Source organism: Globicephala melas, chromosome 19, assembly GCF_963455315.2.
Source record: "Globicephala melas chromosome 19, mGloMel1.2, whole genome shotgun sequence".
NCBI classification, from domain to species: Eukaryota; Metazoa; Chordata; class Mammalia; order Artiodactyla; family Delphinidae; genus Globicephala; species Globicephala melas.
In genome coordinates this window covers 19,386,341-19,412,612 of record NC_083332.1, presented here as the reverse complement: position 1 = coordinate 19,412,612, position 26,272 = coordinate 19,386,341, and positions in this window count along the sequence as shown.

Sequence of the window (26,272 nt, the reverse complement as noted above, 5' to 3'; positions counted from 1 at the left end):
TTGATTATAGCCCCTTGAGACCTGTAGAACCACAAGATAATAAATGTGTTACTTAAGCCACTAAGTCTGTGGTAGTTTGTTACAGCAGCAGTAGAAAACTAATACGCTGACTCCTGAGAAAATATTGGAAAACACTAAGTCTAAACTATCACCCATAAAGCCACTCAGGAATACCCACTATGAACAGATAGGTAATTTTTTTTCATTTTTTTCTGTATGTATTCAGAAAGTTAGAGAAAGAAAGAGAGAGAAATATAAATACATTAGGTACATTGGCTATAATTCATATCCTATGTTATTTCATTTAATGTTTTAACAGAATTGTCCTGTGCTAATAAATTTTCTTCAAAAACATGTTTTCTAGTATAGATGAGTGATTCACTTTCCTCCTCTTTCATTGCTTCTAATCTTTCCACTAGAATAAAAATTGCCAAGGAGAAAATTCTCACACATATTGAAGTGTTAGGGTTTTACAAGGTTACTGTCTCTTTTTGCCATAAAAGTTGCAACTATTTTTTTCCAGTTTAGTTTGATGTTTATTTAAGGTCATTTTTGATGGATAGAAATCTTACATTTTGTTTTAATCCAATAGATCAGTGCTTCTCCATCACTTCTTTTCTTCCATGACTGGAAAGGCATATTCCCACTCTCAGATTTGTGTTTTCTTCTAGTTCTTTTAAGAGTTTGTGTTTTCAATTTTATCTTTGGTCTAGCTGGTGTTTGTTTAACTTCCCAATTAATTATATACCACTAAGCAGTGTTTCTATCAACATCTATTACCTGATTCTTAACTTTAGCATTGGATATTTGAGACCCATTACTATACCTACTGCTTGTAAAATGCAGATTTTTCCCATGTTAACCTCTCTGAAATCTGGAGGACCTTATAGTTGCTAGTGTCTAAGGTCTTTGCTGGCTCCACTTGAAGGCTAGTTCTCCCAGAGGTTTGCACTGGTCTCGCCATCACATGAGGGCACTATGGGCCCAAGACCAGTTTAGGTTTACAGCCTGGAGTTCTTTTAGACTTCACTCTGCAACACTAGATGGGTATTAGCTCTAATTCCAATTCTCAGGGGAGAAGTATTCTCCTCCCTCCACTTAGTGCTAAGGTTAAGACACACATACATTTCTTTTCTGTCCCATTCTGCATGATGGGTTTCTTTCAGGTGGACATTTACAGAAGATGTAGCCAGAGGAGTTCCCCTATTAGATTCCACCCTGGGAATTTTTCTTGTTATTGGTACATATAATAACACTGTGTTTAATAACCAATAATGCATCTTAGAGTTGAGGAAATATGGTATATCATATATAACATGTAGTATATCTTGGATTCAGTTTCTGGATTACCTAGTCTGTTTTACTTTGCACCAGTATAATGGTGCTTTGAATTTTTTTTTTTTTTTTGATATCTAGTAGGACAATTTCTTCCTCATTACTCTTTCCTTCTAAAATGTTCCTGACTATTTTTTTTTCATTCCAGATTAAGATTAGAATTAATGCTTCAAGTTCTCACACATCATCCATATCAATAAATTAATAATTTTTTAAAAAGCTCTGTGGGATCTTTATTGGATCTTTATTAACTTTATTAATGAATATGGGAAGAATTGATATCTTCACAATGTTCAAAAGCTAATATATTTCCTAATCAAAGATCAGTATATTTTATCATTTTTAAGACTCACATCTTTTTTATCATTAACATTTTAGTCATGTACGTTTTTTCATATTTCTGGTTAATGACATTTTTTCTAGTTATATATTTTAGTGCTACTGAGAATAGATTTTTGTTTTCATTAATTTTCTATTTGGTTATTTTTTGCATACAGGATAGCTGATTCTTTTTTGTATTTTGATTTTGTAACTAGCTACCTTTTTGAACTTTCTTAATCATTCTCAAGTGATTTTAAATAACCATCAACTTTTGGATTAATCAAAATTTTAAATACAGATTCTTTAGGAAAACCAAAGAAACACTGCCATGTTAAATGAATGCATTGTTTACAAAAAAAATACATTTTGATGTTTAAAAAGTCCTACATCTTAGAATGAAAGAACTTAGATATTATAAACAGAACAATCATATTATTGACATATAATGATAGTATCATCTGTTCTCCTAGTTTCTTCTCTTATTTCTCTCTTATGTGTTATTTTACTGGCTAATATTAGTGATATTGTTCTTGATTTTAATAAGAAGGCCTCTAGTGCAGTGGTTTATAATTACCTAATTTTTCTTGAGTGTGGGGAAGGTCATGACCCTTTTCAAAATCTGCTGAAAGATGTGCAGATAAAAGCAAATGTGAACCCACACCCAGACTCCGAGGGTCTAAGCTTTCAAAATTCTCCCAGCCCCCATAGACTTCCACGAACCACGAAAGTACATGAAACCTGATTAGGGATTCTTTCTCTAGGATTTTACCTTTTGGAGGAATGTTAAATGTTAATTTAAGATAGGTAATCTTTGCCTGATTAAGCCATTCTCTTTATCTCTTTATTCTATTTTATTTTTCCCCTTAAAATCAGTAATCAATGTTGAATTCCTGTAAACACCATCTGGGTATTGCAGTGGGATGCATCACTCCTCCCATTTCTCCAGCCCGCCCTGTATTCACACACTTTGCAGTTTCTCTGACTAGAGAAAGAGTAGGTTTCTCTGCCCCATTGTCATTGGGCTCAGATCCGTGACCTTCTTTGGCCAAATGGATGTTCAAGCAGAAGTTCAAGATGTACATGTGTGGCAGACATCCCATCTCGTGCTTCTGTCATTACCACAAGAAGAGCATCTTCCAGAGTAAGCCTCTACTACAAACAGAAAGAGAGATAGATGAACAGACCTGGCTCTAAAGGATCTAGAGCCTCTGCTCTAGATCCTTTTATAAAGGGCTTACCCAATTAGGTCAGGACCACCCAGAATAACCTCTTTCGATTAACTGAACACCAGCTGATTAGGAACTCTAATTACACCAGCCAAACCCCTTTATCTTTGCCATATTTTATTGATTAGAAGCAAGTTACCATTCCCACCCATAGTCAGAGGGAAGAAATTATACAACTTCGTTGGGGATCATCTTAAGATTCTGCCTACTACAATCATGTATTTGTTATTTTTATCTACTAATGTTATTATTTTACTATTGACTATGTCACTAATAATAGTTTATCTACTAATATAACACATTAATATAGTTAATACAAATTAATTATTATTAATTAATATAGTTAATTCAAAGTGGTTTAACAGGTAAAGATTATATTAACATATTAATACAATTAACCATATTGGTAGATGGCTAATGTGGTTAATTATATTAATATGTTAATATAATCTTTACCTGTTAAACCACTTTGTATTCCTGGAATAAATCCCGTTTGGTCCTAATTTATAATTTAAAATACTGCTAATTATATTTCATTAGTAGTTTCATTTGTTTTTTTATTCTCATATTCAAATAGGAGATTGAGCTGTAGATTCTTGGCCATTCTTGTTGAGTTTGATTAAAAAAAAGTGAGGATAACATTGTGAAACACATTCAGAAATCTATCGTATCTTTCAGGGCTCAGTGAGGAAAAAAAGAACTACAGATATTATAAAAGAATGAAAAATTATATGGTCAGGAGAGGGTCAGGGGAGTGAAGGGTGAGGTGTGGGGAAAGTTGGAGGATCAGAGAAACCTTTACTGACCTCTTCAGCCTTACTGGCTGGCTGGCTGGGCAAATTAGAGCTTGTGGAAAAATCTGAAAAGCCATAAGTACCTGTAGTTAATGTAGCGTACGTGGCCAGAGGTCCTGAAAGAGGTCCTTCTGGGGGAACTGTGCCTCTACATGCTTGCAGCCAAGCAGTGATGTAGTCTTGGGGAGTGCTATGGGAAGATAAGCTAGGAGTAGAGTGGCAGTAGAGTGAAGCCACCCTGGGCACCTGCAGGCAGCTCTGCATTGGTCTGTCACTTTGCCTACCCCAACCTCTGCTTCCTTCCCACACTCCAGGCTGTTCTGGGAAATGCATGTCCCAGCCTCAGACAAGAACAGCAGAGACAAGTTGACATCACACAATCCAAGCCCATCTACTCTCATTTTCTGAGGTCAGAAATGATTTAAACAGCATGAGAATGGTAAACTCCTTGAAAGATGGAAAGGACTTACTCATAAACCTGTGGATGCTGGACAGGGGGACAAATAGGCAAGAAGCAAGAGACACATAGGAAGCAAGGTTGCAGGTCTGGCAGGGAGAGGGAAGACTCCAGACTAAATAGTAGTCCTCTGTGTGCTCACAGGAGTTTGACAGCTAGCGTAATGGTCAAACTACTCCCTTGAGCAAAAGACAGGTAGGTCCATGCTTGAAGAGTGCATGGAATGGGAAAAGCTACTTTCCTTCACCATCTTTAGAGTTGTAGCTTTCGCTTATCAAATTTTAAGTTTTTGTTTTTTAAATAGACGTTTTAAGTAAAGAAAAAGAATATTGTCTTTAATAGAAAAGATGAATTCATTTCCTTTTATTGTCAATTTTTTGTTATTGAGTTAAAGGATCTTAATTCAGTCAACTTGTTCAACGATGTACTCCTGCCTCACTGGTTCCTTTATTTTATGCTTTCTGGATTATATATTCTTTTAAAGCTTTTTCTTCAATTATTTTAAATGTATACATGATGACATTAATTCTAGTAGTGATTTTCTAAAATTAGAGAAACTAAAATTGAAGTCTGGTGTTAAATATTTGAAAACATAACTAGGTCTGGCTTCATAATTGTTGTAAATTCCTTGTCTGATAATTCCAAAATCTGTGTCAAATCTGAGTCTGTTTCCAATGCTTTTTTTTTTTGTCTCTTCAGACTGTGTTTCATCTTGCTTTTTAGTGTGCCTTGTAATGTTTTGTTGAAAGTCAGGCATATGATGGGCAGCAGGAGCTGAAGTAAATAGGCCTTCAGTGTGAGGATTTATGTTTATCTAGCTAGGACTTGGGCTGTGTTTAATGTTTGTTCTAGATGTAAGTACTAGAAGCTTCACGTCCTTCCAGGGTTCATGTTTTTGCCTCCCTTCTCAACTTTGGGCTTCCCTATGGACTCCTCTTCAGATACAGTCTGCATCTTGCAACTCATAAAGCTGTGATCCTCTGTTACTGTACTAACCCTGTTAGGGTGGTGGTGGTAAGGTGTGGGGGAGAGGACCATTCTATAATTTTCTGATTAAATCTCAGTATTGTAGTGTTTCTCAGTGTTGTGACCTTCACAAGCATCTTTTAGGTGGCGTAGTTTTTTCTTCTCTGCTCCCTACTCCCTTCTCTGGCGGTAGCATTCCCAAGCAATTTCTTTGAAGCCCTGATCCTTGTTGACTATGTTTCCATCCCTACCCCATGTTTAGGTGCAACAAGAAGGCTGAAGGGGGCTTGAGTGGAGAGAAATGCCCTTCCTCCAGCTGCAGTGAAGTTTCAGAATTGTGCTCTGTCAAACTCCTTTTCCCTAGAGAGCAGACCTTTGCTATGGAGAAGGCTTGCTTCCCCTCCCATTGCCAGAGCCATAAAGGAATCTTCCTCTATTCTCACCATGAGAACCTGGTGGGGTTCCTGGAGGTCAAGCTCATAAAGCTGCGGGGGCCTCCCTAATACTTCAGCCTCAGAAGTTTCTCACTCTCACACTAGTTCACACTCAGTCTCCAGCAATTCATCAAAGTTATCATTTAAGGGTTTCTACCAGTTTATGGCTCCAGTGGCTTCAGCTTCAGTTAAACAGATTTCTGTATCTCTCTTTATGCGCCTGTTTCTCCAGATTTCAAGGTGGCTCTGTCCTGCCACCTCATTTCTCTGATGCATCCAAGAAAAGTTGTTTATTTTCAATTTGTCCAACTTTTGTTGTTGTTAGGACAGGAACAGTGACTTCCAAGCTCTTTTCGTATTGAAACTGAAACCAGAAGCCTTCAGTACTTTTTAACTTAGACACAAAAAGGAGTCTTTTATAAATTATTTTGATTAATTCAGATGCAGACTCTAACCACTCACTGAAAATGTGGAAATTGGCAGCCTAAGGTTCATTGCATCAATTTAAATACATCTTTTTTTAATATATATAAATTTATTTATTTATTTATTTATTCATTTTTGGCTGAGTTGGGTCCTCGTTGCTGTGCATGGGCCTTCTCTAGTTGGGGCGAGCGGGGGTCACTCTTTGTTGTGGTGCATGGGCTCCTCACTGCGGTGGCTTCCCTTGTTGCGGAGCACAGGCTTTAGGCACACGGGCTTCAGTAGTTGTGGCGTGTGGGCTCAACAGTTGTGGCTCATGGGCTCTGGAGCACAGGCTCAGTAGTTGTGGCACATGGGCTTAGCTGCTCCGTGGCATGTGGGATCTTCCTGGACCAGGGCTTGAACCTGTGTCCCCTGCATTGTCAGGTGGATTCTTAATCACTGTGCCACCAGGGAAGTCCCTAAATACATATTTTTAAGGGTGTTTCTTTTTAGAATGAGAAGAGATGCCAATATTGGCCTGGGCAGAAGCATCAGAGACTTTTGTCATTGGTCATGCATATTACAATATAATGTCTGTGTACATCTTCCTTTGTCTACTCTTAAAGATATCATCAAGCTAGACTTCATGGCTTCCTTAACAAAGATGGAAAATACTGCTATTAGTGATGTCTAATGGTTCTCCTGATGTCACAGAACAAAGATGCCCATCTGCTTCCCATGTTCTATGAACCTGGGAGGGGACAATCATGATAAATAGATACAGCCTGAGGGAAATGCCAGAATTTAAATATAAATAATCAATCATGATAAACAATAGTTATTTCTCAGAAACATGTATGAGAAATATAAACTTTGAAATGAATTGAAACAAGATTTAAGACTTAAATTTGTACCGTATAGGCCTGTTGAGACAGGAATTGAAGGGCAGGATGGAGCCCTGTGACAACAGACCAGCCTGTAGTATAGCATGGCCTAGTATTCAAACCAGACTTCCCAAAGATAGACTGGGTATTTGCCTAATGTGGCAAGGCTAGAGAATTTAAGGAGGAGGGAACTAACTTGGTTGAATACTTACTGAACCTCATTTCATTCACTCACTTTTTTATTCATTAACTTGAATGAATTATTGAGTTCCTACTACATACCATGCACTGTTCTTGGTGCTGCCAATTGAAAAGTAAGTGGGATCTGATTTCTTCCTTTGGGGACATTATAATCCGGTGTGGAAGGCAGACAGGTAGCCAGGGAACTACACTGCATTATGGTATGTGCTAAGAGAGGATACCCCATAGATTTCTCTGGATTACACTAGGAGGAGTCTGAGCCCTGCCAAGATTGGGGCAGGGGATGCCAGGAAGGGCATCCTGCAGCAGGACATGAGATGCCAGGGAAGAGAGTGAGCATGGGATGAGAGGGAAGAGTAAACCTGGCAGAAGAAGAAGGTCTGGGTTGTGGAGGAGCTTGACTTCTCCAGGAGTTGTTGGGTTCAGTGTGGGGGCCACTTAGGTCCTGTCAGTGGGTCAAGGATAATGCCTTCATCCTTGGATGATGGGAGCCAAGAGGAGATTCCAGCAGGAGAGCCACATGATCAGATCTGAGCTTAAAGGAGACCATGATGACACGTAGGAAAAGGATGGATGTGCATAGGACTGGTGGCCTGGAGGCCAGGTGAGAAGCTCATGTAGAAGTGACGAGGACTCAAAGTTAAGGGTAGCAGTGAAGAAGGAGAGAAATGAAAGGATCAAACCGATATGAAGAAGGTGAAATGGGCAGCAGTTGTTGGCTGCTCTGGTTGAGGAAGTGAGGAAAGGGAAGCATATGCAGGATCTGGGTCTGAGCTGTAGTAATGGAGTGATGGGTGGTCCTACTGATGTGATGAAGAACAAAAGGGAGTTCGAGGAACAAGTGAAGTTTGGGTTGTGTTGATGGGGCATCCAGGTGCATGCATCCAGAATTTGGAATTGAGGAGGGACCTCAACTTGGAAGTTGCCATAAGCTAGATAAGAGGTTCTGAAGCAGACCTTGTCAGCACCCCAATATTCTCTAGGCTCACCCACAAGTTGGGTGCTGTGTGTACCTCCCATTCAGGCCTGTGGCTTTCTGCATCTCTTTGTTTGAGCTATTCTCTGACCTTGGGCGCTGCCTGGCCCCTGCACAGAGCAGGTCCAAAGTGCTGGGATGGAAGTAGTATAGTGTAATGTGTCAGAGGTTAGCCCTTGTTAAAACTCAGATTCCTGGGCCACCACCAGAGACTCTGATTTTGTAGGTTTGGTGGGAAGGAGGGGGGCAAGATTTGCATTTCTAACAATCTCTCCACTACAGGTCTCTTAGATGGGCCCTTGACATTGTTCCCAGCTGTCCGAATGGTAACCCTTCCTTAACACACTCAGTTGATTCCCTCCCTTCCCTGGCTCCTTCCCTCATTCTGCTTCCTGGGATTACATCCCAATGGCTTGTCTGAGGTCTGTTTTGGTCAAATCCTAATACAAGAGCTGCTTAAAACCCCTGTCTTATCTGTGATATTGGCGGGGGACAATTGTGATAACTGTCTCAGAATTGTCATCAGAATTAAAACAGTTAAGACATGCATGAGACATCCTCAGGATAAAATGGCAGTTCATGAGCTGTACTGACTCCCCTCCCCTCCCTTGAAATATTCCTAAAAATATTCATGGATAAAAGGAGAAAATTTTCAACAGGCATGGACACTTGGCTTGTTAATCAAAGATATTAAGGACCCTGGGAGGAATTCCCATCAGCCACATGGGGATGAGGCCCATCTGGGCAAGGAGTCTACGGAGCAGCCCGGCCTGCCATGGTTGTGTACTCCCGCTTCAGTGAGGAAGTGTCAGTTACTATTACTGTTGTCATTGTTGTTGTATTGCCTTTGAGGAGTTAGTAAACTTCAGTTACTATTATTATTGTTGTTGTTGCTGTTATTACTATTATCATTGTACAAGCTTTGAGGAGTTAGCATTAGTTATTATTATGGTTATTATGATGTTATTAATAATATCATTATATGACCCTTGATGAGTCCACAAATCCCCTGAATCTGATGCAAAATTCTATTCCTTTTTCAAGAGCTAGGGTTCACAGCTTTCATCCGATTTTCCAAGGACTCCCCAAAGTGAGGGTAGTTTGGGCCCGGGAGAGTAGCTGAGGTTAAAAAGAGGCAAACAGCTCTCTGTGCAGATTGAGTTCACGCGCAGGGGAGCAGCCTCCTGCAGCGGGCAAGGAGAGAAAGGGTTGTCGGTGGCAGGAAAGGAGGGGACGGTCAAAAGCTCAAGCTCTCTAGAGAAGCAGGTGAGGGTGAAAGGTGACTGCACGCTTGAGGTGTCTCCAGGAGAAGGTAGGATCGGGGGCACTTGGCGTGACCCAGGCACTGCAGAGAGTGACCAAGAGGACGGCGAGTGTCAACAGAAGACACAGACAACGCTTCCAGGAAGCTGGACAGTGAGGGGTGGCGGAGACAGTCTGCAGCCCAGGAGGGCAGTGGGAGAGTAGGAAGAAAGAATTTGTTTCTAAACGTTGATGAAAAAGCCAGTGGCCCAGAAATGTTTAAAGACATGTGGCATTCTCTCATCTCTGTTTTAAATATGGAAACTGAGGCTCAGGAAGTAAAGAAACTTGTCCAGGTTCACTTAGCCCATTAACCACAGAACTGGAAGTTGCCTTCAGTCTGTCTTTTTTCCGAGTACCCTTTCCAATGCATCATATTTCTTAGAATTGCTGAAAAGTCTTTGATGTCACACCTTTCCACCACTGCAATGCTGGATTAAAATCCCTCTCTAGGGTCCTTTCTCACAGTGTCTCAGGGTCACATGAGAGTTCAAAGTCCCAGGAAGGGGCAGTGCAATCAAAGCGAGTGGATGGGTCAGACATTAGATGTGTCTTTGGCAGGACGCTGAATGCACTGAGTGCCTGGGGTGAAGCAAAGGAACGGTCCAGAAAGTGGACAAGACAGCCAGCCAGCAAACACAGTCCACTGCAGTTTTGCCTGGACGTGGCTGGCGGTAAAGACACCCATGTCTTGGTCCCTTCTTCTGGCCTCTGCTGACCCGGTGGAGGTGCTGGGCCCATGCCAGTCTGTTACCAACCTTCTCCAGAGGGCAGGAAACCTGTTCCGGTGAGCAGAGGAGTGGGTACTAGGTCCAGGCAAAGGCACACAGTGGCCAGGCTTCAACCTGCGTGCCCATCTGGGGAGCACGTGGAGAGAGTAGCTATTCGTGTGCACACAGGGACACGGCAGTCCTTGGCTTTGCGGAAGCCGCTGCCCACGTGTGCCCTCTGCCCTCTCCCCGTACGGACCCTGACTGGAAAGGCCCTGGTTGCCAAGACATGGGAAAACTGACAGCGTGAGGACATTCAGCAAAGGAACCAAAGTGCTGTAAGAGAAAACAAAGCTAAAACTCTGGCCACAGCAGAAAGCCAACTGCTAGACTCCAAGGAAGGCTGGCCCAGTCTGTGATCACTGTCTCCTGTCACTGAGAATGTCCTGCCTCCCTTCCTACGATTAACTGTGTTGAAGAGAGAGGGGAGACAGTGAAGAAAGTGGCGGGCAGGATGGCCAGGGCACAAGACTTGCAAGCTTAGTAAATTCTACAGCAGAGATGGGGAGGAAATGTGACCCTGGCATGGAGAGTGGCTTTGCAAGTCTGGGGAGCACCAGCCCACCTTCTTTGCCCGGCGAAAATACAGCTGGCATGGACCACAGAATATCGGAAGGAAAATTAGGACCTGATGCAAACAAAGCTATCAAATACCAACATTTGACATGAATAAAAATTCATCCAGTTTATAACTCATATACTCAAACCCTAAATTTAACCTGTTAGAATATTCTACGTTAATGAGTATCTCATTCAACCTTCCAGAAGCAGGGCATGCAGCCTTAGCAGGTCAGAAGTCACCGCCTTCAACAGTTCTTCTCTGCATGCAAGTCAAAGAGGTACTGAGCTATTCCAGGGAGTCAGAGCCCAGCCCCCAAAGCCAGACTCACAAAAAAGTGTGCACGATGGTTTCCCATCTAAAAGGGAACGGCCACGTCCTGTGACATGTCTGTCCTGCTTTTACCTAGTTACCTAGTAGGTGCTCAATAACTGAGCAGTATTGGTTCTACTCTCACCTACATTTTCCTTACAGTTTTATCATTAGCAAAAGTCTCCCCTAACCACCATTTATTTTAAAGAATAATGGTAAGTCACTTAATTTGATTTTAGTACTCATTTCTATGCTGTGTTTAGTTTGCAATTTAAAAATAAAGCATAACTTAAAACGAGTTAAGCTAAGCTTAAAACAACGGGTTTGGTTATTTATGTATGCCATCAGACTAATGGGAGAGATCCAAGGTGAGATGAGTCAGGGTGAGGGTGGAATAGATAGACAGAAGGGAAGGAATACCGGCTGGAAAAGAAGGGAAGAAGGCTGTCCCATGATGCAGCCAAAATGCTGCAAAGAACTGAGCCCATCTCTCTGGGCATTATTCACTGCCCCCCCCTCCTGGGCAGGTGGGGCAGGAAGGGGGACTTCCACGCACCCCTTGCACGGAGAGCCCTTGCCCTTTCTCCAGCTGAGTTTGCCTGCCCTTCCCAAGTTGTCCTAAAACTGAGACAAAAGACAACATGATTTTCATCCAGATTAATGCAATATTTTGTTTCTGTTTCTGAATGTTATATTAAGAAGTAGGAGTCCTTAAAATTAAATTTAGCCAAACATATTCACTTTCTCCATTCTCACTGTGTTCATTTTTTTGGTCTGCTTCTGTCCGCTCTTACCTCCTGAACAAGGAAAGAAATATTAGCTCGGTTTAAAAAAGTTAAAAAAAACCACGGACAGAAGCATGCCCTTCTTCTCTGGTTCTTAGCATTCTGGCACGCACCTGTGTTAAAATATGAAGAAATAAAACAAATATAAATTATGCATTTTCCAACTTAATTTAAAATGCATTATGTTCTGCTTTGTTCTCTGGAATTAGTCTTATTAAGGGGACAGATCTGTATGGATAATTTTGAGTCAGTTTATTCACTTCTTTGTAATTCAGTGGCAAGGATTTTTGTCCCCAGGCATCAAATTAATTTTTTTTTTTTTTTTTTTACTGTAAGTAACACATACAAAATATAGACCTCTTTGTGTTATTTCTTTGTTTACCTAGCAAGCGACACATTCCCATGTTATGTTTCCACCAAATCTTAAACCTCTCCTTTTATAGAGCAAAACTTTCCAAATGATTTTTAAAGCAATGGAACCGTTGTCACAATATTTGAGCCGGGCACAGTCATACCATTATCCTCTTCCTGGTATTAATTTCTAGAGAGATCCACATGGCCTCCCTCCAATTCAAACTCCGAGGCAACCAGCCTCTGGCCCCTGCCTTCCCAATAATTTTGGCAACATGTGAATTGATATTTTACGACGATTTAAAATATGTACCAAATCATCATTTTTAAGTATTGTTTGAGGACAGTCATTCTTTGTTCCGCTTAGACGTTTTAAATCTATTTTTTTTGCCCCCTATACTGAGCAAGTAAATAGTCTACATTCTTAATTAGTCTTCTTTAAACAAAATACCCTTTCATATGCACTAATAAAGACTAAGGATCATTCCCCTCTTGTTTAAATAACTGCTTGCTGTAGTATAAAATCGTGAGAGACACGATGCCGATCAAGTCGCGGGCTTGAAGTGGGGAAGAGGAACAAGCCGCGCCACAGTAAGCAGATTTTAATGATTTACTATAAATCAGCATTTTTGCCCTGTCAGTGAGATTGAAGAGGCAGACAGCTCCTCACATGTCTGCCGAGCAAATGTCTTCCTGATGAATCATGTGCACTGAATCACTGATCACAACATTCAAACGGCACATCCAAATAATGAGGGAAACATATACACAGCCTCCCGATGGCTGCTCCAAGGCAGCAGGAATATATGCTTTTCCGTTGTGTGGTAGTTAAACCCTTACATCGATCCTTGGAGGGTTCCACGGAGGGTAATGGAAGTGTATATTACCGGGTTAACCGTGGATGCCCTAACGTAGGCTCATCTGCATAAATGCTCTGCCCCACCCCCAGACTTTTGATGAGAATCTAATCTAGTCTGGAGGAGAAGGGGGGGTCAGCAGAAAGACAGGCTGCAGTCATAAACCTAAATGTAAAGAATCTGGCCACAGAAACCAGTAGAAATCAGAGCTAATTTCTGTTGGGCCAAAGGCTCACTCGGTCTGGGGGCAGCTTTTTCAACGTCCCCCTCTGTCAGGCCCCCTCCTGCCCCAAGCACCATCTCATCACTTGCTCTATCAGTGTCTGATACTCCCCCCAAAGATAATGTTTCAGTGCTTGGACCCATCCCTGGGGAGAAGCTCTTATTTGGGAATGGTGTGCTGAACCCCCAGACTAGACCAGGGGGCCAGGGGAGCCAGGCACAGATAACTCTGGCTCAGACACAGAGCCTATCCCTGGCCCTGGATCCGGGGATCTCAGGAAGCCTTTCCAGCTGACACATCGGGAAGCCTTCCCTGACTGCCACCTTCAGGCCTCATTCCTCCACCCCTGCAGCCTGCCATCAGCATCTCACCCTTTGTGTGCTGTTTGTCCCTTGTTGTCTTTATAATGAGCGCCCATCCCAGTGCACTGGGGCCTCCTCAGTTGCAAGGTTACTATATTTTCTGTTTTGAAACTATCACCACATCTTCCATAGAGTGCAGGCTTTGTCACAACTCACCCACCCGCATGAGCAGCGAATGAATGAGTGATAAAGTCCTATTGCCAAGCTCAGCCAGGCCCACGGCGTGCTGAGAGCCCAGGCTCTCACAGACATGACGGAGTCCTGGGGCAGAAGATGATCAGCTTCCTCTTGCCGTGTTCTAACCCGCTCCCTCTGGCATCCAGCTCTGGTGCTGCATGAGAATCCCCAGGAGAGTAGAAGACGCTGTCCAGGGAGTGGGCAGGGAGGGGCCTTTGAAAGGGGCCTATGTGCTGGGGACTCAAAGTCATTCACATAAGACCGTGTCCTCGGAGATGTTATTTAAAATACAAATCCAAGAATAAATCAAAGCTATACCCCGCCCTCCCCCCTAGGATGATTAAGAACCTAATTAGAATTCTAAAGCTTTTGTCCTTCTTGTGAATGAGTGGACCTACGAGGTCAGTTTTGGAACATCTCCCTTTACCACCCAGGACTTCATGCAGAGTGGACGCAGCCTTCTTATCTCCAAATGCCACTGGAAAACTCAGAGACACTGAAACTCCCCCACGGTGGCTCCCTCAGTCCTGGCTTATTTCACTCGGACTTCCCCCTAGTCACTCTCCTCAAACGCCCAGCGTTCGAGGCAGATCAAGGCATCCTGGGCCCTCTAACCTCCAACAGTCGGTGCCCAGCTCATTGCTGGTTCTGGGGAGCCAAGGTCCCGGGCACACTAGCTCCCAGAGCTCAGCATCTGGTCTGCTGGCTTCATCAGAGCATCCTGGTCCCAACCCTGGACTGAACCTGTTTCACACTGCTGTTGGGGAAGCCCTCCCAGGAAGCCTCAACTCTGGCTGGAGAGGAAAGGAGGGCTGGCTTGGAACGTGGGAGCACCCCTGCCGCATTCCTGCTCAGGGCGCTCCCTCTGCCCGTAGAGCACAGCTGGAGCCCCACACTCCCCACCTCTGTCTGGAATGCCCACTTCTCTCCGACTCAAGTCCACTTGGTATTGGAAATAGAGCTCTTTCTCCCCTTGCAGTTCTGTCTCATCTCCCACAATGGAAGTAATCTCTCTTCTCTCTGAGCCCCATAGTGCTTCAGATATTGTGGACATTCACCCGTTCACTGATCCGTTCATTCATTCAACTAGTGTTTAGTGGAATGCACTCTGCCTCACCTTGGGAGATCCAGTGGTGATGAGAGAGAGACCTGGATTCTGCTCTCGTAAAGCATCTACCCCATGGGCTTATCCCCTAGACCAGGCTTCTCTGCCTGGTCCCATCAGGTAATGAGGAAAGCAAGGGTGCCACCGGCAGGGTGAGTGGTGCCGGGATGCGTGGAGTACTTGCCGTATTCCAGGCAGTATGCTAGACCCAGCAGTGAACTAGTCAGGACTGGACAAGGTCTCATCCAGGGTAGCTTCAAGGATCTGTGACCTGCGCTATCACACAGGACCCCTGCTCACTGGTTTAATGCTCTGATGTCACCGTCTTGAAATTCTTAAAAACTTTTAAGCAAGGGGCCCTGCAATTTCATTTTGTGAAATCGTAACAATCTGGATTCCTTATTTGAAGGGTTTGCAATTCCGTGCAGAGAAGAAGAAATAAACAAGTAAATAAATAAAAGAAAAAGAAATTTGGGATCAGTGATGGGATGGAGAGTTGGAAGAGGATCTACTTCAGACTGGGGAGTCCAGGAAGCCGTGTGAGAGGGCCTTCTGAGTGGGGCCATACATGATGGGAGACCAAGGACATGCAGGACGGGATACACCAGTTAAGCCCATTAATGAAACAAGTCAGTTAGCCCCATGGCATGTATAGGTACCTGCTGAACCTTTTGTTATGTGTGGGATGGAGGCGGGGGTGGCCCTGGGGACACTGCCCCTCTCTGACTCTGGAGGGAAATCAGGAGGTCAGGAAGGGGAGCTCCCGTCACCTCCTCCCCCAGCCATCAGCACCACTGGGAACAGAAGGAACACCCTCTGCCTGCACTCCCAACCCCACCTCCCTCGTCCTCCCCCGGGCAGCCTGGGCATTGGCCCCGTGGGTCCTCTTGTTCCTGGTACGCCTGACTAGGTCTTCCATTATTTATTTGCCTTAGAAAGGCTCCATGGGAAATGCAGGGGATCCCACAGAGAACTTTCAAGACTGGCCACCATGAGGCATCTCAGCTCCTGGGGATGTCCTTGGGGTTTTTGATGCAGGTGATGTGGTGCCCTGGCCTGAGGTTTGGGGAAAGGCCAAGCACGCTCCAAGCAGCCCTGATCTACTTAGGTCTCCAGCCCCAGACCCTGTGGTCCCTCAGAGTCCTCAATGGGCTTGTCGGAGATTTCACTGCAGGCTCCCTCGACCCATAAGTTAAGTGTGAATCCTTTCGCCCAGGGCTTGTGCTTCCTCTGGGTTTCTGGAGAGGCATGGAGGATGGCGCCCATTGATTGACGGCTCACAGCCCTGTTCCCTGTTCCTCCTCCCACCCTCCCAGCTGCAGCCTGGCCTCCTTTACCGGGAAGACAGACAGCCTAAAGATCACAGCAGATCAAAATTCAACAACTGTGACCATCCCGCCAGAAAGCAAGCTCCCTGTGGGCAAAGCCTTAGGGCCCGCTGTGATTCCCAGTGGCCTGCGTACACAGCGCCACCAGCCGACCAGGACCGGATATGCAGCAGGTGTGAGGATGGAACGGAAGGGATGGATGGTGGAGACGACGGACGTGGTTTGGGGGCAGCGACAGTGCAGGCTGTGTGCAGGCGAGCCTGCAGGAGACTTGTCAACACAACAAGGGATGACACTGAGCGCTGTGCAGTTGAAAGCAAATTTCAGCCACAATGTAATTATCCACCCAGGAAAAGAGGGGTCCCCTCTCCTGGGACAGCCATCCATGTGAGGAGAAGGAAAATAAACTCGTTCTAGGTCAATTTAAAGGTTAAACGGAGGTCAGCAAGGGGGAACTGAGACTGCCCCTGACTAGGGAGCAGTCGTTTGGCCACTCGCGCAGGGCTTTAACCTTTGGTTCTAATATTCATCTAGAAAAAAAAAAAAAAAAGTGAAGCAGATTATTGGATATTAACAGGTATACCATTTCAGTAATTTTAGAAAAAAAAAAAAAAGTGATTGCAAATCCAGAGGCAGTTACTTTAGAAAGATAGTAACGTGTAATTCCCAGTTTCTCAGACTGTAACTTTTGCACTTACCACTAATTTCTCCACTGCTCCAAATGCAGTGTGTACATTTAGTTTAGAATTTATCATCACCGTTTGTGTATATTACGCCAGCGGCATAATCCATCCTCATGAAGCCAATGCTCGGCATTAGGAAAACGGACTCCGTATGGATCCCGCCAGCCTCTGGCCCCAAACGCACCCCGAGGAGACACCGCGGGTGTGCGCTCCCCACGCCCCTCCCCCAGGGTGTGCTGGCTTCTTGTTTTGCGCAGTATCTCCAAATGGCACAGTCTGATTTCTCCAAGTTGCTGGTGTCCATTGTCTGTGGATGTAAAAATCAATGACCTACATAAGATTTTGATTTTGCACTGGGAATTGAGAGAGAAAGAGAGAGGGAGGGAGAGACAGAGAGAGACTGAAAGGCAGATAGAAAATAATGAAACAGTCATGTTAAAAAATAAAAGCATGTTGAACTCAAAAAATATATTTTCTAGAGGATATCTATTTTTTTTCCTTTGAACTATCTATTTTCATAGTCATTTGGTTAAAACACTTAATTGTATTAATGTGTCATTGAGCTGAGAGAGCTGGTCCTTCCAAGGTGGACCCTCACTTGGGCACCGAGAACAAAAACCCTAGTTCCAAGGAGGCTTGGGAGCTGGTGGAACTAGGAACTGCTATTGAAACCTCTCAATGTATATTCAATCCTTGTTTTTATTTTCTTAAAAGAGAGGGGAAAAAAGCCTCAAACTGCTGATTTCTGCAGAAAAATCTGCAAATGAACTGTTCTATTAGCACAAACATACCAAAGTCTTTAGAACCCCTGTCTTCAAAAGCATAATTAGGTATTTATTTCAGACAGTCTAACATCTTTGCAGTAGCTAATAAGATGCAGCCCATTTGAATATTAATATAATAAATGATTAAATTAAACAGCAAGATTCAGACTCAGAAATAGCCTTTATAGGTCCCAGGGGGTCACTAAAACTGTTTCCATTTCTTCCTACAGTTAATACAGTGCAAGGGACATGAATGCATAGAGCAATATTTGTCTTATGAAACGTGGAGCTTTATATGGTGATATTCAGTTTTATTACTCCACAGTTTGAATCTGGGCCCCAAGTGAAGTCACCATGCTGAGGCCTGACAGCCCTTCTTCCTGTCTCACCACTCGCTGGCATTCCAGAGATGCTCCACTGCTTGGCAAAGGGTTCTCTCTGATTGCCCCCACATCAAGAGGTGCCCACGAAGGTGAGCACCAGGTAAACTCAAAATGTGATTAAAAAACAGAACAAAATGAAAACTCGTTCTGCATAACAAACCGACAGGTTCATTTTGTGTGTCTGTGTGGTGTGTTTCACGACTCCATGCTGCGCCTGCATGTGGCTCAAAAGCCACACCCAAATCCGTGGTGCCTCCGGAGCCAGCTGCGCCAGAATAAGCCAGGAACTTCACCTCTCCACCAAGAGGGACCCCCTCCCCCACTCCACCAGTACGGAAAGGAATAGGTATCACCTCTCCACCAAGAGGCACCCCCTCCCCCAGCTCCACCAGCACGGAAAGGAATAGGCAAAGTCGGCAATTATAATTGGCCATTATTCCAATAAAGGTGCTTCCCTTCTCAAATTAGTCCATGAAAACTGCACACTCTCCAAATCCCGTGAACCTGAGAAGTGTTAATAAACATCTGGCCATGGTTTTTGCTTAATTGGCACTCCTTAGTTTGGACAGAAGTCTGTTTATGTAAAACAAAACACACACACAAACACACACACACACACACACAGATTCTGTTTTGTAAGTCACAGCCCCTCAGACATCCAAAAGCAGCCATTCCTAATGGTTGGTGAGAGAACTGGTCTTTCCAATACTCCTATTTGTCCGCTGAACATCAGAAGAGAAGAGATATTTGGATCTGCATGCTTAATTTTCTTGTGCAAGTCTCAGATCCAGTATCTAATAGCTTGATATAGGCATGCTGTTGGAAAATCTTCACATTTCCAAAATAGGAAAGAGATTGAAGCTTGGAGGTCAGCTTGAATAAAATAGAAAACAACACAAACCAACCTCAAGCATGTCCACAGGCCACATTATTATTATCCACAGCCTAAAATCTCCCAGTCCTATCTCTCCAAGGAGCAGCATTGGCAGGAAGGTAATGGATAAATCGTAACCCGGCTTGCAAGACTCTACTGTCTAAATTAGATAAAAGAAAACTAGGAAGAAAACTCAAAGATAAGTGGTACAAAGTAAATCAGAACAAATCATCTTACCAAACTTTATTCACATCTGATACCATTTTTAGAAATTAAGGTCAGTTTTGTGGAACTAATAGGGAGTTATACCTATATATCTTGGACACCATGACAATGCTGGAGGGGAAGATTTATACTCCATGGTTGCAGATGCAGAAGAAAGATAGGCGAGATCAAATGGAAGTGCATGATAACAAATGAAAAATGGTCCCCGCAGCCCATAAATTAATTGAGAAAAGAAGGTTGTCATTATTTGAACATGCTTTAAAATAAGGTATGGGGTCCAGATGGCTGAGGATAGATAGGCCCAAGAAGTTTGAGTAATTGATGACTTAAAAATAAAACAAGATCTTAAAGAAATGAATCACATTGGGCAAGTTAGAGGAGGAATATTATAAGAGAAAGGAACAGATTAAAAAAAGCACACAAAGGCAAAGATGAACCCCAAATCTCCAGGACCATTAAAACCAAACGAAATCATACAAGCAAGTGCGTTACTGGGGATTCAAAATGGGGGAGGGGAGGAAAGTCAGAAATAGAGTCTTAATAATGGTACATTTCAGATGTTACCTTATTAACCTATTCAGCTTTGCTTTGGCTTTTCTGCTGCAAACACACTCCATTTCCTTTTTTTCTTTTTCTTTCTTTTTTTTTATATGGTCTTAAAATAGGGCCGTGCTGGGCTTCCCTGGTGGCGCAGTGGTTGAGACTCCGCCTGCCGATGCGGGGGACACGGGTTCGTGCCCCGATCCGGGAGGATCCCACATGCCGCGGAGCGGCTGGGCCCGTGGGCCATGGCCGCTGAGCCTGCGCGTCTGGAGCCTGTGCTCCGCGGCGGGAGAGGCCACAGCAGGGAGAGGCCCGCGAACCGCAAAAAAAAAAAAAAAAAAAAAAAAATAGGGCCGTGCTGAGGTGGGCCACCAACCTTGCAAACAATAGTTTTCTGCTGCTTCCTTTTGAGCTAATCCCCCACAGGAAAATTCAAAAATAATTTGCCTGTGGGGAATACTGAGGGGTGGCTAGCAGCTTGGGAATTTTCTTTGTGGCCGATGGTGGAGGGCAAAGGAGCAAACCCAACTGATTTCCCACAGCCATAGAGGACCAGACCTTTCTCTAAGGAGGGGCTATCACTGCCTAGGTAAACCCATCTTCTCTCCTCACTATTGCCAATGAGAAGATGGTGCTCATCCTTGGCTCCTCTCCTGGAAATATTTCTGGGGCAACTGGATGCTAAATGACTTCTAAGCTAAACATCAAATTCTTTCTTCTTTCCTCCCTCCCTCCCTCCCTCCCTCCCTCCCTCCCTTCCTTCCTTCCTTTTCTGCCTTTCTTCCTTCCCTTCTTTTGTTTCTTTCTTTCCTTCTTTTTTACCAGACTTCCTTTCTTCCTTCCTTTTTACATTTCTTTCTCCCTTTTTCATCACTATTTATACCACCATCTGTAATTCCACCCATATCCTTGAAATACAGGAAATGGAGCAGCGGTGCCGTATTCCATATTTATGACTTCTCAGTACATCAGAGCATTACTGACTTTGGAGAGCCCCTGTCTGAGCACAGCTCGGTGGAAATGCTCCCTGTAGGAGCTGAGAAAGGAAGGCTTGGGGCAGAGCAGCCTGGGGAGGATTCTCAGCGTACCTCTCCACGCTCTCCGGCAGCACTCGACTTACTTCCTGTTTCTTATTTTTTTTTTTTCCTCTGCTTCTCTTTACACACATGTATATTTTTGCCCTCAAAGCCACGGATTTGCTGTTCATGCTAAGAGAGTATTATGAATATTCTGAATGAAAATAGAACTCTGGGAGAAAATGCTAGGCACAAAGGCTGGTGTCAGTGCAGGCTGCCCCTGGTTCACACGGAGGGCAGGTGGGCAAGGAGCGCCTCTACTTTCTCAGGTTGCTCCCCTCAGCGTACCCCAGCCCTCACGCTGGATTCCCTGGTTACTGATTATTGATGACCAAAGAAATACATCAAACAGCAATGTAATTGCACTGCCTTGGGAAGTGCAAGACCACGGGCTACCTTTCCTTCAAGAAATAGATACATGTGCATTCACGTGAATTTGTGTGTGTGTGTGTGTGTGTGTGTGTGTGTGTAGCGGTTGAAGCCAAAAATGTGGTATTGTGACAAAATAAAGGCAGAGTTAAGAAGTTTCTCATCAAAGTCCTCTCTCATGTCATTAAAGGTACACTAATCTCCGAAGAGACGCACACGTGGGATAAACCAGAATATGGCCCTCCGTGACGAAGGGAAGCCAAAGGACTTGAAAATAATCTGAAGACAGAAATATAGAGGCAGCAAACATTTCAAGAGAAGGAGACTTGCCAGCAGGATTGATTTGAATACTCTGCTTGGAGATTTATTTGGCCTTCTCATCATAAAAGGCAAATGCACCCCCCTCTTCCCCAGACAGTGAAGGAGAGAGGATAAAGCCTCTTTGGCCGAGTGGCAATGGCTATGTTTTAGTGGAGGCTAAAAATGGATGAGAAGTATCAGAGAAATGAACTTCTGCGGTTTTCAAAAAATGGTTCAGAATAGATGAGCCAACTCCTTTACATGTTCAAAAGAAAGAGGGAACAATTTTGTGAAATGCTAAGGCAGTGCAAAGTGAATGTTAAATAGTTTTTATCCACCAAAAAAAAAAAAATAGACTTATTCAAATGCATGTCTTGCTTGTCTTTAACTAAAGTGAAATTTCTTAAATCCAGCTGTAGTCTTATGGGCGGTGGGGGGGTGGGGGCTTCTGGGGGGCAGTGGGGGACGACAGAGCACAGAACATCTTCCCCGAACTGAAGTGCATGTCGTTTTAAAAGCAGAGGCACACGCTATTGATTTTTTTTTAAATACAAATTTGGCAGATTTCACATGATCCATTACATTCCTCAGGATGGTTAAGATGCAGCTTGCATGATTTATTCAGAATAAGGTCCATTTTTAGCTATATTTAAGTCTCCTATTTGTTATTTAACATGTGTTTAATGTTTTCTGTCCCTGCTGTGCACAGCTGCAAGCTGCTATTTTTTGGCAATTTTTGTGACTGGGAAGTGATTTGTGTCTTTGCATCTCACCTTTCTATTCTATGGCCTGCTGTTTTGATTTTTTCCTAAACTTTGAGAAATAAGTTACTCTGTGTCGTGACCTCTGCTTCCCTTTGCTGGGCAAACACAAGGGCTTAAAGGACACAACCAACCGTGACAAACCTCTGATAAGGTTTTTAGAAAGACATTGCCGGGGAGCTGGGGTGAACTGAAATTTCAGAAAGTTTATATTAAAAAACAAAGTTCTCCCATCTTAGCCTCTCATCAGAATGGATGGAAGCTGGTAATCTGAAAAATTGTGCGTCCTCCAGTAAGAATGTCTGTTGAGATTTAATGTGATGCTGACATGACTCTTGAGGACTTAGCCAGGTAGGAAGCCACGTGTCATCTATCACCTGTAGAGGGAAGGAGGCAGCCTCCCTCCCCACCCAGTTATTTTAGAAACACGGAGGCACCGGCCCCCCCGCAAAGTCTTTGCCAGGGCTGCCTTTCTGGAAGAACCGTTCCCTTGAGATGGAGAGCACGTCTGACAGTGACGGCTCTTTCCAGCAAGCGCCAAATCAAAAAGACCACTCAGCCACTGCCCAGACGGGCACAGGAAGTCAGCAGTTGGCACACACACTGCCAAGTCCAGAGCATCAGGCCTGGAAGAACGGCAGTTTTGCCAGCCCAGTTGGACCGATCGCATATAAGTAAAAAGTCGGTAAGTGTTTATCTGATTCAGGCAAACACGGTGATGGCATCGAATGGCTTGCTGAGTTTTTTTCCCAAAGCCTGAAGGATCTTGCTTAATATTGCTTGATATATGCTAACCTTCCCTTTATAGGGTCTGCAATTGAAAGCCATGTTGCAGTGGTTTAATCCTGGCCTCCTACTTATCTAAAACACACTCTCCGACTGTGCTGTGAAAATTGAATCTTTTCCTCACAATCTTACTGACATGAAAAATATATAATACACTAAATGATTAATGCAGTTATAAACTATACCTGAGATAAGATTTAAGTATTCATATTTCTATCATGTTAATACAACACGATAAACCCATGAAGCAAACTCGACCAGGGCATTTGTTATTCTGTCCAGTGTTCAATTATTCTTTGTCCAAATACAATTTAGGGGCCTGCCGTAATGCAGTCACTCGCTGCAACACATTATGTGCTTCCGGGAGATAATAAGGCGCGCCTCGATGGTCAGCCTCAGAGACCCCGCTCTGAAAAAGGCCCCACGAAACGCAGGCGAACGCGCAGATGCCGAGCACGGACCCTGGGCCGAGGACAGGCTTCCTGAAAAGATCGTTTGCACCAGAATGCCGAGCTTATTTTATCTACCTTTTCTCCCTTTTATAAGAAAGTCTCCCGTTAAAGGAAAACTTTTTGCCATCATCAAAAGGAAGCTGACGATAAGTGTAACTACTTAAAATCTGTCTTCCCCTAACACTGAAGATGGCTTTCTATCTGGGGCTGGAGAAAAGCCCTTTCTTTGTTGGCTCTAAATGGCCCCTCCTTTCGTTGTGCAAATGGCTCACACACGCAGTGTGCCATTTCCCACCCACCTCATTATTTTTATACTTCTGATGATGTCGATTTTGATTTTCAAATGCCAGCCATTTATAGCTCATTCTGAAACACAAAAAAATTAAGTGATTCGAGATGTCTGCCATTAGCTGGGATTTGGGGGCCTCTCGTGAAGTTCAGGAAAGGCAGGAGAGCACGGTGGTCACCCACCTGGGTTTGGCATCTCAGATCTGTCGCTGATTAGCCGTGAGATCTTGATCAAGTGACTTCGCCTCTGCAAGCCTTGGTCCCCTACCCCTTAGGGTTAATATGCAACCCCGAACAGAACGTGGCATATATGAAGTTCTCAACAAATATTCATAATTAGGAGTCGTCATTATTTCCTGACTTTTCAGGACAGCGGATCAGCTGACACCGGTCAGCAGGCTCATGGTTCACACGCCCCTGCTCCAAGCTGGACGGGAGCTCTCAGCTCCGCATCTTGATCCAGGTCTCCAGCCACTTCTGCGGCTTTGAGAGATGCTGCTGCCTTTGGCATTCTGACTGCAGTGACTGGGAGGACATGTGCCTCCAAGGTCCCTGAGGGCAGGCGCACGTGGGCAACATTCTTCAGGAGGTTCACTAGGCACCCAGGAGCACAGATGGGGCTCAGAGTAGGCTTGGAGTCTAAGGTGTGAGGGTGTTAAGAATGCAAACAGGTGTGATGCAGTGTGTACACAACTGTCCTGGGAGTATCTGCACACAGGTCCCGTGAGCCACTTTTGATTATGACCTGACGGTAACAGAAAGTTCACCCGATTGTGCGCTTAATGTTCTCAATAGGGCAGAGTCCATGCCAAGAAGATGGGAGAACCCAGGTGTCCCTGAGTCTTTCCCTAGCATCCAGCCCTCTGCGGAAATGGGGGGATCCACCCCTCAGATTTGCCACACAGTAGACAAGTTGTAAAGAAGAAGGAACCTCTGTGCTTGTTTGAGACCAGGATGAGATGGGCCATTGGACTGGCTCCTGGTGGCCAGAGAAAAGCAGGCAGAGTCCCCTGGTCTCGGGGTTGGAGGGAAGCTGGGAAGGCTACGTGCTAAACTGAACCAGCCCTTTGAGGCTGGACTGCAATTACTTTATGGTGGGGTCCAAGTAGGGCAGTCTTCAACACTACTTTTAGAAACTAACATATTAATACTTACTTTGCAGAGCTTAATGAAATCAGGTGTCTGCCCAACTGTCTTTCTGGAACAAACAACCTGGTTCTTGCTGGATGCTTAATAAATATTAGCTTCATCAGAATAATTGCCTTTCCTGCAACTGTAGGGTCAGAAATTTACACTTTGGAAATCATGCTCCTGGTAGGCTCTCCGATTGCACAGCGTTAGGGAGGGCGTTAATGGGGCAGACTGTTACGAGGCATCAGCCTGGTCCTTGACTAGCTGCTCACCACTCCCCAAACCTGGCAACATGGACATCTCTCCTCGTCTGGTGTCCTTCCTCTGTTGCTTAGACCTGGAAAGGAACAGATCTGGGTCTTCCTTCCATGAGGCTGTTTGGCTATTCCCATGGTGGGGCTGGGCTTTCCGTGGACTTGCCCCCAAATTCTTCTCTACTTGCTCCTTGATTCTGAAAACTTCTTAACAAGGAAAGGAGTATTTTAAGTATCTTGAAGTAAGTTGAGATACTTAAAGATGATCTTAGGTTTGAAAGGGTTTCTTCCCCAAAGCTGAAAACAGATTTTCTCCTAAGAAGGTTTTTAGCAGGAGAAAGGCTATACATCCCTTGAAACCTGTCATACGCCTGGGACCAGAAACATATTTGTCTAATGAATGACTAAGTGAAGCCTACATGAGGATCTGCGTGTCTGGCAAGGAGGGTGCCACAAATTTGGAAAATCACTTTCTCGGAGATACTTATTCTCCTCTGTCCCTCCAGCAACCATCAGCGTACTAGGCACAGAGGAGGCATTCAGTAAATATTTGCTGAAATGAACTGATGAAAAAGCGAGCGCAGCATGGATCAGTACACTTGGTTACTTAAAAAGCTGACCTAAAGGGGTGGGATAGGGAGGGAGGGAGGGAGGAGATATGGGGATATATGTATATGTATAGCTGATTCACTTTGTTATAAAGCAGAAATGAACACACCATTGTAAAGCAATTATACTCCAATAAAGGTGTTTAAGAAAAAAACCCAAAACTGACACAGGTCTTGACATCATCTCAAACATGCTTCCCTGTTCTTGGCCACATTGGCTCTGGCTTCATGAAACGGCCATGATGCTGTCCCTGCCCTCTTCTGGTTCTGATTCTTCTGACACTCTGTGCCTTGATTTCAAAGTCCTCCTTGTATTCACCGGTCCCTGTGGCTTTCGTTGTATCCCCTCCTCAAGCCCCCAATCAATGCCTTCAGAACACAAACATACAAACTCTCCATGGTAATCCCAACGGCCATCTGGACAGACCCTCTTCTCTTCCTCACTCATTTTTACATCAACCTTACGCCTAAGGGGTCGCAATCATCAGAACATTTTAGCAAATAACAGATGCAAAAATCTCTTGTGACCTAAAATCATCATGGCTTGCCTGGTTTAGGAATGGAAGTCCCATTTCCCAGGAAACCCCTCGGTCCTAGTCAAACCAGGATGGGTGGTCACCCTACCCAGCAGTCCCACATCTAACA